General features: G+C 41.4%; 1 protein-coding gene across 8 annotated transcripts in view; it reads left to right on the top strand.

Moving 5' to 3' along the window:
- Positions 1 to 12479, top strand: part of RBM47 (RNA binding motif protein 47) — a 76293-nt gene that overhangs the window by 43422 nt on the left and 20392 nt on the right. For 2 of the 8 annotated variants that reach the window (XM_085577807.1, XM_085577811.1), the window contains exon 1: positions 1 to 12479. This exon is cut by the window's left edge. The exons of 5 other annotated variants lie outside the window; for them this stretch is intronic. The gene's annotated coding sequence lies outside the window, so the exon portion shown is untranslated. One more of the 8 variants, XM_085577808.1, reaches the window with a different exon arrangement.

Genomic DNA, 12479 nt, shown 5'->3' with positions numbered 1-12479 from the left:
GTGAAATATGACTTTCCTATTCACTTGCTAGCAGTTGGGATGCTTTCTGTGCAAGTTGGGTGTAATGGCACAGTATTTCATTCCTGTTTGGTGATCTAAGGCTCTCAGCAGCAGGCTGTGCCATGACGTGACTCTCTGTCCTCTGCTTGCCTGTCTCTTCCCAGGGGAAGATGCCATTTCCATTTGTGGGTTTTTTTTAACCACTTGCACTGCAAATGACTACAAGAGGGGAGCAGACATAGGGACGTTTGCAGCATCCTCTAATTGGTCCAATGCTAGATGTACATTTTTAATGAAATAACCTTTTAGTTTCTGCACATTTGTAAATGAAATAACCTTTTAGTTACAGGCCACATTTCATACAACTACTCCACTTCTGAGAAACCAGAAGGAAAATTAATTTTGCCTCACCTGACTCCAGGGTAGGTTTTTCCTGGCAGGTTTCAGTAGAATCACAGGAAGTCATTTGGAGGTATGCACCAAACATGTACAGCTTGCACTTCAGACTTCCAAATTTATTTTGCCTGCTAGATATTGGTTTTTGTAACCAGCAGTTTTCACATATATTTACTAAGTATGCTGTGTTGCTTAAGAAAAATAAAAGTAGGTAGCAGACAGTTTATTAATCTAAATTAATATCAATGTATTATTTGTGTCAGAAGCTGGAGGAGAGCTGCTAACCTCTCTGGAGCAGGCTGGCTCATTTCATATAACAGGTATCCCATGTCTTCTCTAGTACATGTGATGACCCCCCTAGTTCTAAGGCATAATTATAATTTCTAATATGCTTTGTGTTTGCTGTCAGCTCCTGAAGTATAGCAGAGGGGTGTCATGAAACTGTGCAGTTAACCAGAGCATAGGGCCACACAGGGTCACCTGGGAGTGCAAAAATCCTCTTAGAAGATTCTGCTACATCAGCCCAGGCAGCCAATCCTGGCACTAGCTGATCCATTTTGTCTGTCCCTGGACCCACATTTTGACTTTGGTCAGGAAGAATTGGCTGATTCTCTTTCTCAAAAAAAAAAAAAAAAAAAAAAAAAAAAAAAAAAAAAAAAAAAGACCCAAAATAGAGCAGAGGGGTTCATTGGCTGGGAATGGACAGGACACATGTACCATCCCCTGCTGTCTCACAGGTCCAATGGAATTGCAGCACAGGCAGTAGACAAGTCCTTCCTTCACCAGGAATCTCCTCCTAGGAGTAAAAGTGATCCTTGTTCAGAAGGTTTCTGCAGCTCCTCCTCAAGATATGAGAGCTAAAGTCCAGGCAATGTGCTTATATTATGGCCTGTTGAGAATTTTTTAAAGCAAAACAGTTTTGGTGCAGAGCATACATGATTAGAAAAAAAAATGTTATTTTAAAAACTCTGTTTTGATTGAAGTTTCATGTCCAGAATGCAATTTATGGCCAAACCAAGAGACAGAACTGCTGCAGAGCAGGGCAGAGAATCTGAGTTGTGAGACACCAGCAGTAACCTTTATCCCAGCTACAAAAGTTGGGGTTCTTGTGTGCCACTCTGCACAGAAATGCAACATATTCCTTTTCCCATGCCACATCTCCAGCTGTTGGCTCGTTTTTCTGAGCTAAGAACTGACACTGAGTTTTATAATACATTGTGCTTGTAGCTTAACAGGCACTTGAAGAAACCCCTAACAGGTTTTGCAGCTATTATAAATCTGCTCTGCTTTCACACTGTTCCTTATTTTCTTTTATAATCCCAGTCTAAACATATAATTATATTCATTCTGGCTGTGCAGCTGAGGAAGCAATGACTTCCCTGTTCTGATGAGAAACAAGAGTAGTGTTTGATATTAAACAGTATGTTGTTTTGGTGCTTTTGCCACTTTTGAGTGTAAGGACATCAGAAACAAAGCCCTATAATAGTATAATAAATAAACTGTGCTTTCCCTTTGCTGAAATAAAGGCACAGTAGCATGCAGTACATTAGCTGTTAGAGATTTCCAAACCAACAGGCAGACAAGCAATGGGATTGTTCCCTTTTACATCCTTATCAGAAGATATCCTCTACTCTTCAGATTTCTACCTGTCCTCAGTGTTTCTTCCTTGTTTCATTATAAGATCAGCTCTTCCAGAATATGTTTCTTTAAGTTTAGGTTAATTTAAAAATGATGCCTAATGAAATAAAGTACAGTATAGTCTCAGAAAATTGATTTTTACACAGGGTCAGAATGTACTGTGTACTTTTTTTGATAAAGCTTCTGTGACCTGGGCAATATGTGAGTGATTAAAGTTTGTGTTTAAAAGATAGAACTGGTATTTTATATGTTGCTGTTTTAAGACATGAGTAATTAAATCAGACCTCCCAAGTCCAGTATCTAGGCACCCATACAGTCTTCAAAGGCTCTTGAGCATGCTTAGTTCCTACTTATCTCAGTGTGTATTTGACAGACAAAGACTGGAGGATTTAAAATCATTATGGCAAGCTGCTCTATGACTAACACAACTTATTAAGTCTGCTTTTCTACAATACCACTGTAGGATAACAGAGCAATTCCAGCTTTAGTCCAGGTACCCAGCAATTCCCATCCTCCCAACCTCTCCCTTTTGCCCCTCTCTGCGCCCTGTCCTGCAGGCTGAGTGGCTGCTGAGGGCCATGGGTGCCATCACCTGCATGTTGTACAGCCCTGCTGGCCACTGCTTCCCCAAAGAGCATTGTGAAGAAGCTCAGCTCTGACTGCTTCTTCCTCAGTTTCATATAGATGTAATCTCAGAGTTAGTCCTGTCTTTCCCAAGGCTGCATGAACTCTGAGACCTCTCTCCACCCATGAGTGGCTTGACTGCACCTGGTGCAGAGATCCACAAGTGGGAATGTGGAGATGAAAGACTGGCAGACATGTCACTAGTTTGTAGGCCCTGCAGGGGCAGGGTGTGGGACCATTTTTAGGAAACCAGGATGCGAACATCACACATTCAGCAAAACCAGGAAGAGCATGCAAGTGTTAGGATGTGCAAACAGGGAAATTAACTCAGGCAAAGACAATGAGTCTATTATTGCCTGTTTGCACAGTTACAGCAGCAAATGTTGTTTGTCTTCTGTGCCGAAATGCACTCTCTCCTCTTCCAAATTTTACAGTAGTTTCTATATGTGTATGTTTTCAGTGTTGCAGCAGCTTTACTCCAAGAGCACCTGCCATAAGCCAGAGTGGCTTTAGCCTTTTAACCATGAACTACTGCTGGACTTTGTTCGCTCTGACGTGCTAACCTTTGGCCAACTGAAGTAGGAGAGAAGCTGGCTGCTCTTGGCAAAACACGATCACAGTGTACCCAGGGAGGAGCCTTTTGTAAAATGCCCTTTAATCAGTTCCAATCATTGTTAAGGGTTGTAATGATTTAGGTTTCGTTGATAGTTTCAGTAAAAGAGCATCTGAAAGCACAAGGTCTGTCCTGCTGCTCCTCTGTGACCTCCGAAGTCCCTGGCTGAGGTTTTGAAGCAGTGGATGGTCAGGTGCTGGGGACACCACATTGATGGAGGCACCAGACATGTGACAGCTTAGCAGGGCACAAACCTCCTTGTGGCAGCCAGCTGAGGAACAACCTGTAGGTTAGTCACCATAAACCATGGCAGTATTGTGGTTGCAGTTATATTTCCTATGGTATTTAGAAGGTGTTCAGGCTGTGTCAAAGGGAGCCTGGACAGTGAGACGCCTGTTTCAGTCTCTCAGGAAGCAGTAGATGCCCTAAAACACAATGTTCATTGAGGAGCTGGTTATGGAAAATCTTGTTTCAGAAATCTGTCTTCTTAGCTACTAAATACAAGAGACTGTCTTATGCTTTAGATAGGAAAGTTGATCCTTCTGTGAAGCTGACTATGCTCTGAGCATGACTGAGAATCCCTGTTAGAAACAGGCAGTCATTGTGGAGGCTTCTGTTCTCCAGGCCACCAGTGTCCTGTGCCACAGCATGTACAGCAACCCCCATGCTGTGCTCCCCAAGTGCTCTTTTAATGTTATGTTTCATCTTCTAAGGTGATGAATAACAATTTTTTTATACACTTTTCAAATGTATAAAATAGTATTTTCTGGAGTAAATACACAAAGACAAAATATTACATTTTTTTCCTCTCTGAAATGATAAAGCTCAGTAACTATATAAATAAATTACTTTTCTTACATCTTCAGAAAATAATTTTGCTTCACTTTTAAAGGCCAGGAATGAGAACAAGGCAAACCTCACAACCTGATCACTTTATTTGCTTTTTCTGGAATGTGCTCTCTTTTGCATACCACCAGTTTCATACCATGAAACATACGAAAAGTCAAATTCGTATGTCATGATATGACAGTTCATGTCAAGCGTGATGATGTGGCATCAAGAATGTATTGGTTTCCTTCAAATAAACTTAATACACCAACAAAATTTCAACCACTTCCTCATATACACTGCTAAATAAAAAACAGAACAAATACTTTTCCCTACAGATAGAAAATTCAGACCTCAGAGGTGATGTGCAAATCTAAGCATTTGGACAGATGACAACCTGGTGGTTGCCACATTAATCTATGCACTAGATAGCAATATATTACATATTGATATTCAGATATTCTGTGCTAATCTTACAGCATACCAACGAGGCAGCAGGAAGGACAATGTCCTCATGCATGAGTCTCTGCCTACCCCCTTTGGTTCTCTGAAGACAGCACAGAGTCCTACAAAGGTCACATTGGAACCATTTTAGCTTGCATAGAGACTGTTGCAGCTCTTTCTCTGGGTATTTGGTAAAACACTTACTTTGAAGATGTAACCTATACATACTCCCACCAATTAAATGTACTTCTTTTATGAATGAATTTACCTTGCTTATTTTTAGGAAGGGCAAAGTCACTGACCTTTTAAAGTTCCTGAGGAGATTTAATTTTTTTTCCAAAGAAAGTGAGTATCTCTGGATACTGACTGCCATTTGTCACTCATGCAATTTCCTGCTTAATTGCTGATTCATCTTGCAAACAGCTCATATCTCAGGTGCATGATGAGCATTATGTCTGCCCCACAGCAGAACAGTTGATCACATGGGTTATATCTCTGCTAACAAGTAAAACATGCTGGGGTGTCTTCACTGGACCCAAAGACAGCACAGCAGACAATCTTTTAGATGAAGCCTTCTCCTTCCCCTCCCAAAATAAGGTGGCCTCAACACATGGCCTAGCTTGGGTAGTCCAAGTGTCAGCATCCACCCTGCAGAAGAGAAGAAATCTGAGAGAGAAACACAGCAGAGCTGAGAGTGCAGATACTGCTCAGAACATCTCATTTTGTGGCTCCAGCCCCTCCTTTAACCAAAGTAAAAGTATCTCCCTGTTTCAGGACCATTTCATGTAGCTTCCAAGTCTGAACTTAAGGATTTCATTACTGCCAGTTTAGAAATGTCCTCTTGAAAATACAAACCTTCTCTTAGAGATAGGAACTGTGGGACTTATGCTCTTCCTGAATGAGATATATCTCCTGCTTAGGTGTTGTCAATGGCTCAAGAGTGGCAGTTCCTGGGTCATTGTAGAGATATTTTCTTTACCAAGAAAGGGAAAGAGCAAATTGGCTAGTGGATTTAATACTTACTGTTATTCAGAGCATTCTTTTCATTCCTAGATATTTCAGCTATTACGGTTCTTGAAATCACAGACACTTTGCCTGGTTTATCTTGTCAAATATCTGTTGAGATATGTCACCAGCACTCTGAGATTTTTTTTTTTTTTTTTTTTTTTGAGAAAGAAGCATTTTATAGCAGAAGTATAGCTCTGTAAAAAGAATCACCTCACTTTGGTTATTGAGAGCTACCCATTAACACAGCCTTTGAGCACTTTCAAGTTTAATTAGACTGGCTCTACCCCACAGGGTGACCTGAGCAGCTCTGGCAGTCAGGGGGATGATGCCTGAGAGTCCCACACCAGCAGTGGGCCCTGGCCCAAGTGCAGCTGCAGAGGTTAAAGTACCTTTTTACTATTTAAGCATGTTTCATTAAGGTGAGCATTTTTACTGCAAGGTTGCAAAGTTTCTATCAAGAGTCACTTAGGTTACACTTCTGTTTGTGTGCCATGCATGTGGCTGGGTATAGATGTAGCTCTAGGACTTGCCTGTGCTGTAGATAACGTTTGGTGCAATAACAGATAAATCCATCCTGTTTCCTACACTGCAGAAGCACACCTTAGACTGGCAACATAGCTCAAGTCGCCCCAAAAGAGCAGCTCAGGAACAGCTTGTTTCTGGTACAATGCTGGCTGCTGAGAAGAAAGTTCAGCTGGAAGCAAGTTTGCAGCCCCATTCCTGCCTGCCCATAGGGAAAGTCAGCAGTGGAGAGGAGCAGACAGGATACAGAGGCTGGCAGGGGAGCCAGAGTGCTGAGCTGAGGTTAGGTAAGGCAAGGGCACATGACAGCATGGGTAAATCTGTGCTGGACCACATGGACAAAATCTGCTGTGCTGTGGGCACAGAGATGTGACCCCACTCCTGCAGCACCCACCACTGATGGGAGACTGAGTCACAGCAAATTCCCTCCTTGTGAAGTCCCGTTACAGTCTGATTAACACAGACTTCTGTGGTAATGCTGCCTTTGCCGTGCATGCCAGTTCAGACTCTGCCGACATCATCAAAAGCTGCTTTTTCTAATCCTGAGAGTAAATCTGTTCTTTGAGAAATGGAAGCTGTGGAGATGTAGTAAAATATAATACAAGAGATGCTGGAATTAATGGATATTGTAAATTCCCCAGCAGATCATTCAGTCTCCTGTAGTGTAAAATTTTCCTTCATGTTACTGGGAGGCAGAAAAATAAATTTGCCTTCCTAAAGGAAACTCTGTCAGTTTCCTTATTGGATTACCTCTTTTTACACACAATTTCCATGTGATGCTTATTGTTTCATTTTCAATAAGACATTAAGAATGAAAATAGAAAAGCTTATGCCCTGACCAAAGATGATATCTGTTGGCTGGAGGAAGAGTTTTTCCCTTAATATACTTATACTCCACTGTGAGCTGTAAAAAAGCAGAGCAATTACTGGAAGAGACTGTGTGTGCTAACCACACTCATTTTCATACCCTGATTCTGAAAGCTCCTGTAAACAGACATTATTACATAATGTAAATATACATTACATCTTTACTCTCCTTCTTGTGAGCATGTATCACATAACCCTGTGCTTTTCTTTGCAAAAAGGCCCTGCAAGGAACCAGCAACCAATTTTGATTATTTGCCAGTAACCTTTTAATAATCAAAATTGGTTGGTACATGTTTGGCTTGTACTGGTTGCATATCCCTGCTAGCCACAGGAGGTGGCCACTGGATACCTTTTGGTGACCTATTGAGCTCACACTGCTGTGCTGCCCCTCCTTCCTTGATTCCTCCAGGACCTTCAGCCCCTCAATAGCAACAGTGCTAAAATTCACCAGCTGCATACAGACTTATGAAGAGTTGCAATTTGCTGTTCTACCCTCTGGTCTCCCTGGATGATTCAGTGAGCTCCGTGGTGTTACAGAAAGGCTGTCGTTTATCCCATTGTGGAGTCTCATTGGCCTCTGCAGAGGAGGAGCTGTGCTGTGAAACTTGATTCAGCAGGTTTTAAAAGAAACCCTTCCCCTGTTTTCCCATGAATTTGCTTAATGCTGGTGACTTGATAAATGCTTTAAGCCAGCAATGCTGGCAGAGGCACAGGTCCCACCCTCTTTTACCCCTCTGCCAGCACAGGTGCTCAGGTGGTGTGGGTGGGTGCATGGTGCAGCTGCACAAACGCTTGTGGCAGCAATGCAGAGGCTGCAGTAAGGATGGAGTGGGACCCTCTGTAGGGTGTAAACACCAGTTTACTGTGTTGGTGAAGCTGTGGTGTGAAAGAGTGGTCTGGAGCAGCCACATCAGGCTAGCAAGGGCAAAACCTTTTTCCTATGGAGTGTTTTGTTTACCCTAGGACTGAAAGGCAATTATTATATTAACCTCCCTTGTAGATATGTCTATCCAGAACCCACCCTGTATTTATTTTAATGGAAAGCAAACATGCCACAGAAATGTAATGGCTATGGCTATATAAAAACAAAAAAATCTACTTTGTGTTTTGCTGGTTTCTTTCTGTTTTGTGTGCTAATTAAAAAACTATTATACTCCATGGGTTTATTTAGTATCTATCTTCTTACATTTTGGAACCCAAAGCCTGCTTTCAAGTTAAATGGAAGCACAAAATTCTACATGGGGAAACTGAGCCTGACTGTTACAGTGATTCTCTGTGCTGATTTCCGTTGCAGAATGACAATAAAATTGATTTTTGCCAAGAATATAACAAAACCTTTTCCTTGTGACTGTAAAAGCTATCAGAGCAAATCCCACTGCCCATGAACTAGACAAGCCTAAGACTAAAAAAAAAATGGGAAAGCCCAAAGTGTGCTTGGCCAAATTTCTCCCTGTTGTTACTCCACCTTCAGGTCTGTGACTTTGTCATCTCCATGGTGGAATAAGGCATGTGGCTGGCGGCAGAGCAGATGGGGAGTCTATCTTTAAAAGAGCAATTCTCTGTGATGTAGCAAGGTAAAAACCTTGACATAGGTTATGTGTAGAAGAAGCTTGGACGTGGGAGAACTTGGAAAGCTTTACCTGTTACAGACTTTATGTTCTCTGAAGGATCTTCCCAGGTTTTGGCCTGCAATATCTTAGGGAAGTCAAGAAATGACAAAATCTGATGTATTAACTCACATTGTATATGAACATGTGTAAAATAACATGTTATTAATTTAAATAAAGTGGTGTTGTCCCTTTAAACATTCAAATAGGCAATAAAATTGTTCTGTAAACATGTGGGAACCTGTTCCACCAAATACAGAGTGCCTTTGTTAAATAGAGAAGGAAATTATAGAAAAGGGGAAAAAATGCTGTTTGTTACATTATGAGATCCCAGTTTTTGTGGCTGTATTGTGACCGATACTGGGTTTATGCGTGAATAGACTGATCAAGACTTTCTGAGATTGAGATTAAAGACCTTTCTAGTCACTCTTAGATTCATGTGTCCTTTCAGTGAAATATTTTACTTGGTACATTCCCTTCTCTTTTGACTGCAGTCTCTCAGTAGTTTTTGAAGACCAAATAAAACCATAAAGGCCAACCCATTTCTCACTTCTTACTCTCCCTTCTCATTTCACTTGCTCACATGTCTGCACTGTCACATAATACTAAGTTTCCATCATGTAATATCTCCTGAAAATCTATTTACTACCATAATCATCAAAAATACTCACTCTTATCTGGGCAATGACATCCTGCCAATAAAATGATGAGCCTGTGGTCAGCCTCTGGATCTCCCAAAGCATTTGGGTTTGATCTTTCTAAAAATCTCAGAAGCAGATCCAGTGCTTCATTAGAGCTTGTCATCACACTGAGGAGCCTGGTGCACTCCATCTGTAAAGGCCAGTTGATGTGTCTATTTGTAGAAGAGAGACAGCTGAGGGGAAACACACCAACCCGTTGGAAGTCTTTTCTACATCAGGGAGAAGGTCCCATTCCCCCCCCATTCCCCATATTCCAATGAATATCACTTTTTTCTTTACATTTCCAGCCTTTTCTATCACTGTGTTGAGGAGAATAATTATTTAGGAAAAATCTTTCGCCTGCAGTCCCACTACATTAAAAAATAAAAGGCAATGGAAGGTTTGTACTGATCTGGACTATTTCCTTTCACATCTCTTAGGATTTATTCCCTGCTTCACTGTCAATAATTAAAATGACAAACGACTATATAGATATAATATTATTGTAACAGTGGGTGGGTTTTATTCATTGTAGTCAGCTGTACATTAGGAAAGAAGTGCTTATATTTTTACCCCCGAGCAATGGATGCTGTATGGAGAGAGGAACATGTGGGGCATATACAATCCATTCTCCCTGCTGCTTGTATGGCTCTGCCCTTAACACTTTTCCACTCTTCCTTACATGCCATCATAAAAAGGTATATAAAGAGTCATGCAATCATTATGAACACAGTGGGTTTGAAGTCAAAGGAAACCAGGTGTCTAATGTCAGGGAAAGCTGGGACACACTGCAGAACTCTGCCCTTACTTCTGAAGTTTCTTATAAAAGCACAGCCTGTGAGAAAAACTAATATATTTTTAAATTCTGCCACTGGGAATGGTAACACCTGCACCAGATGATCTGTTGATGATCCTTGCTTTAAATAATAATGGGAAAATAACTTGGAAACTAACAACATGATGCAGCTAAAAGTGAACATATGAAATGAAAGCCATGGGCTCAGGAAGCCTTTCTACATGACCCTAATTGACACAACATTTGAACAGCCTTCTGAAAATGAGTCCATCAGCTCATTAGCATCAGTGCTTTCTCACTTACACCAGAGCAGTCTTCTCTGGGCATTCAAGTACACACAGTTGTAGCTGATAGGATTCACTTTACAATATTTTTAGCTATAATTTTTTGGTTTGTTTTCCAACAGAAAAATATGAAGTAAGAGAAAGATACTTAATTTTAAAAAATCAATTAATTTGATGGAGTTTTGCAAATTCATAACTGCCTATTTTTTATATTCACTTTCTTATAGAGATCAGTGGGATTGAGGCATGGATCTTATTTTGACAGAATATCTTTTTCCCAGTTTTGATATTGATTTTTTCCATAGTCTTGGGAAACCATTTACATTTCCATGCTGCAGCTTCCCTGCCTGCAGGGCAGTACCTGCTTCTCTGCAGCTCTTATAGTTTAACATTTGCAGGGATGAACTCTGAAGATGAAACACTTGCACAGTAGACTTGGGCTGCCAGCACTCTGGGACCAGGATCCAGGCTCCAGGTGTGTTTGTACAGTGCCTAACACACCACAGCCCAGTACAGTGAATAAACAAGAATAAAAATCCAGAACAGAGTGATTGTAATCACCCATTGGTTTGCAGTGTAAGTAGAACAGGTCTCCTTCCTGTTTGCTTTCAGAAACCACCACAAAGATGCTTCTTTTGCTGTCTTTGCCATCCTCCACATTTTTCTCTCTAACTTGTAGGCTTCTAATTTAGAGTGCTTACCTCTACACCCACTGACGCCCCCCACCCCTCTTCTCTATTGACCAACCTCTGATTTGGCAATATAAGGTTTCTTCTTAAGTTTTACATGCCCAGACTAAAGGACTCAGAAGACAAGAATAAATTATTATGTAGGACATCTCAAACAAACTGGTAATGCATCCTCTGCAGAATATACTTGTATTTATGGTTTGTCACTGAGAGCTTAAGACACTTTTCGTTGCACATGTGGATGCCCTGAGGTTGTTGCTTTTGTGCTTTGGATGGAGGTTTGGATCAAGCTTTCTTTTTGGGGTGGGAAGAACAGTAAAAAAGGAGAGAGAGAAGAAAGGAATGGTTATGCCTGTAAAAAACACCTGGGAAAGGACTGAAAACTGTAGTTGTTTGATACCACAATATGTTGTTTGCTTTTCACCTTCTTCAGGCTGTCTCCTTTCCCAGAAATTAGCAATCTCCCAAGGTATGCCCTTGCTCCCTTTTCTCCTGCTGGCTGGTTGTGCACACTGCTTGCCAAGTGGGCAAATCTATCATCCAAAGAGTGTTTCAGAGCAGTTCCTCCTCTTGGCTGCTTGAGAAGGTGTGTTGTTTGCTTTGCCTAAGTGCTCCCAGGGCCTAATGCTCCGTTGTTATGTACAGACCATTTCTACTGTCATGAATCATGTTTTACCACCCCTGTGCTTTTACTTCTGCACCAGGTGCTTTTTTTCCTTTTGAGCAAACACATTGGAGTTTCCGTGTTTACTGCTGACACAGTGCATGTCGGGTACACGGCATAGGCTGAGTTATTCCTACCGTCCCACCGCCAACATGATCACTAAATCTGCTTCTCACTCCAGGAGCTGCAGACCCTTTGTTTTTCCTACAACCAAAGGTAAATTGATTCAGTGCAGCCTGAAATAATTTTGCCAAACACACATAAAGAAAAAAAATATTTCACTGAAAAAGCCTCATGCTGTCAAGCAAAATATGCCCTTTTCTTATCTTATCTGTCGTGAGTAACCCAAGCTATTTGCACAACGCCTTGTGCTAGGAAGGAGTTGTTTGTACATGTTTCACTCCTTTTTTCCCAAGTTTTGAATTTTGAATGAAATCTTTCTCTTCAAGTTCTTTTTACCTGTGAAAATGCTACAGTTTCTCTTTTCTATGCTTCTGTGAAGGCTGGACCCAGCCCTCCCTCCAAAGATCCCTTCATTGCAGATAGTTTTCTATTAATCTTCAAACCACTTTGGAGAGCTCGCTGCGTCTGGCAGCACTAACATCCCCTCTCCCTCCCGTCCCACCCACTTAGCCTCAGCCTAAGAGCCCTTAACAAATGACTCCCAAGGAATTTAAATGGCTAACGCTCGCTGGCCAATAAAGAGATGCATAAACTCTATAACCAGGTTGCACAGCCCTTGCCATTAGGAAGAAAGGTTGCTCGGGCAAAGGCGTGAGTCCCCTTAACCTGTTGCACTTCGATCGCAGGAGCAGAGAG

The sequence above is a fragment of the Lonchura striata genome, chromosome 4 (genome assembly GCF_050655825.1).
Source record: "Lonchura striata isolate lonStrDom1 chromosome 4, ASM5065582v1, whole genome shotgun sequence".
Taxonomy (NCBI): Eukaryota; Metazoa; Chordata; class Aves; order Passeriformes; family Estrildidae; genus Lonchura; species Lonchura striata.
This window is presented reverse-complemented; position numbering and strand designations above follow the sequence as displayed.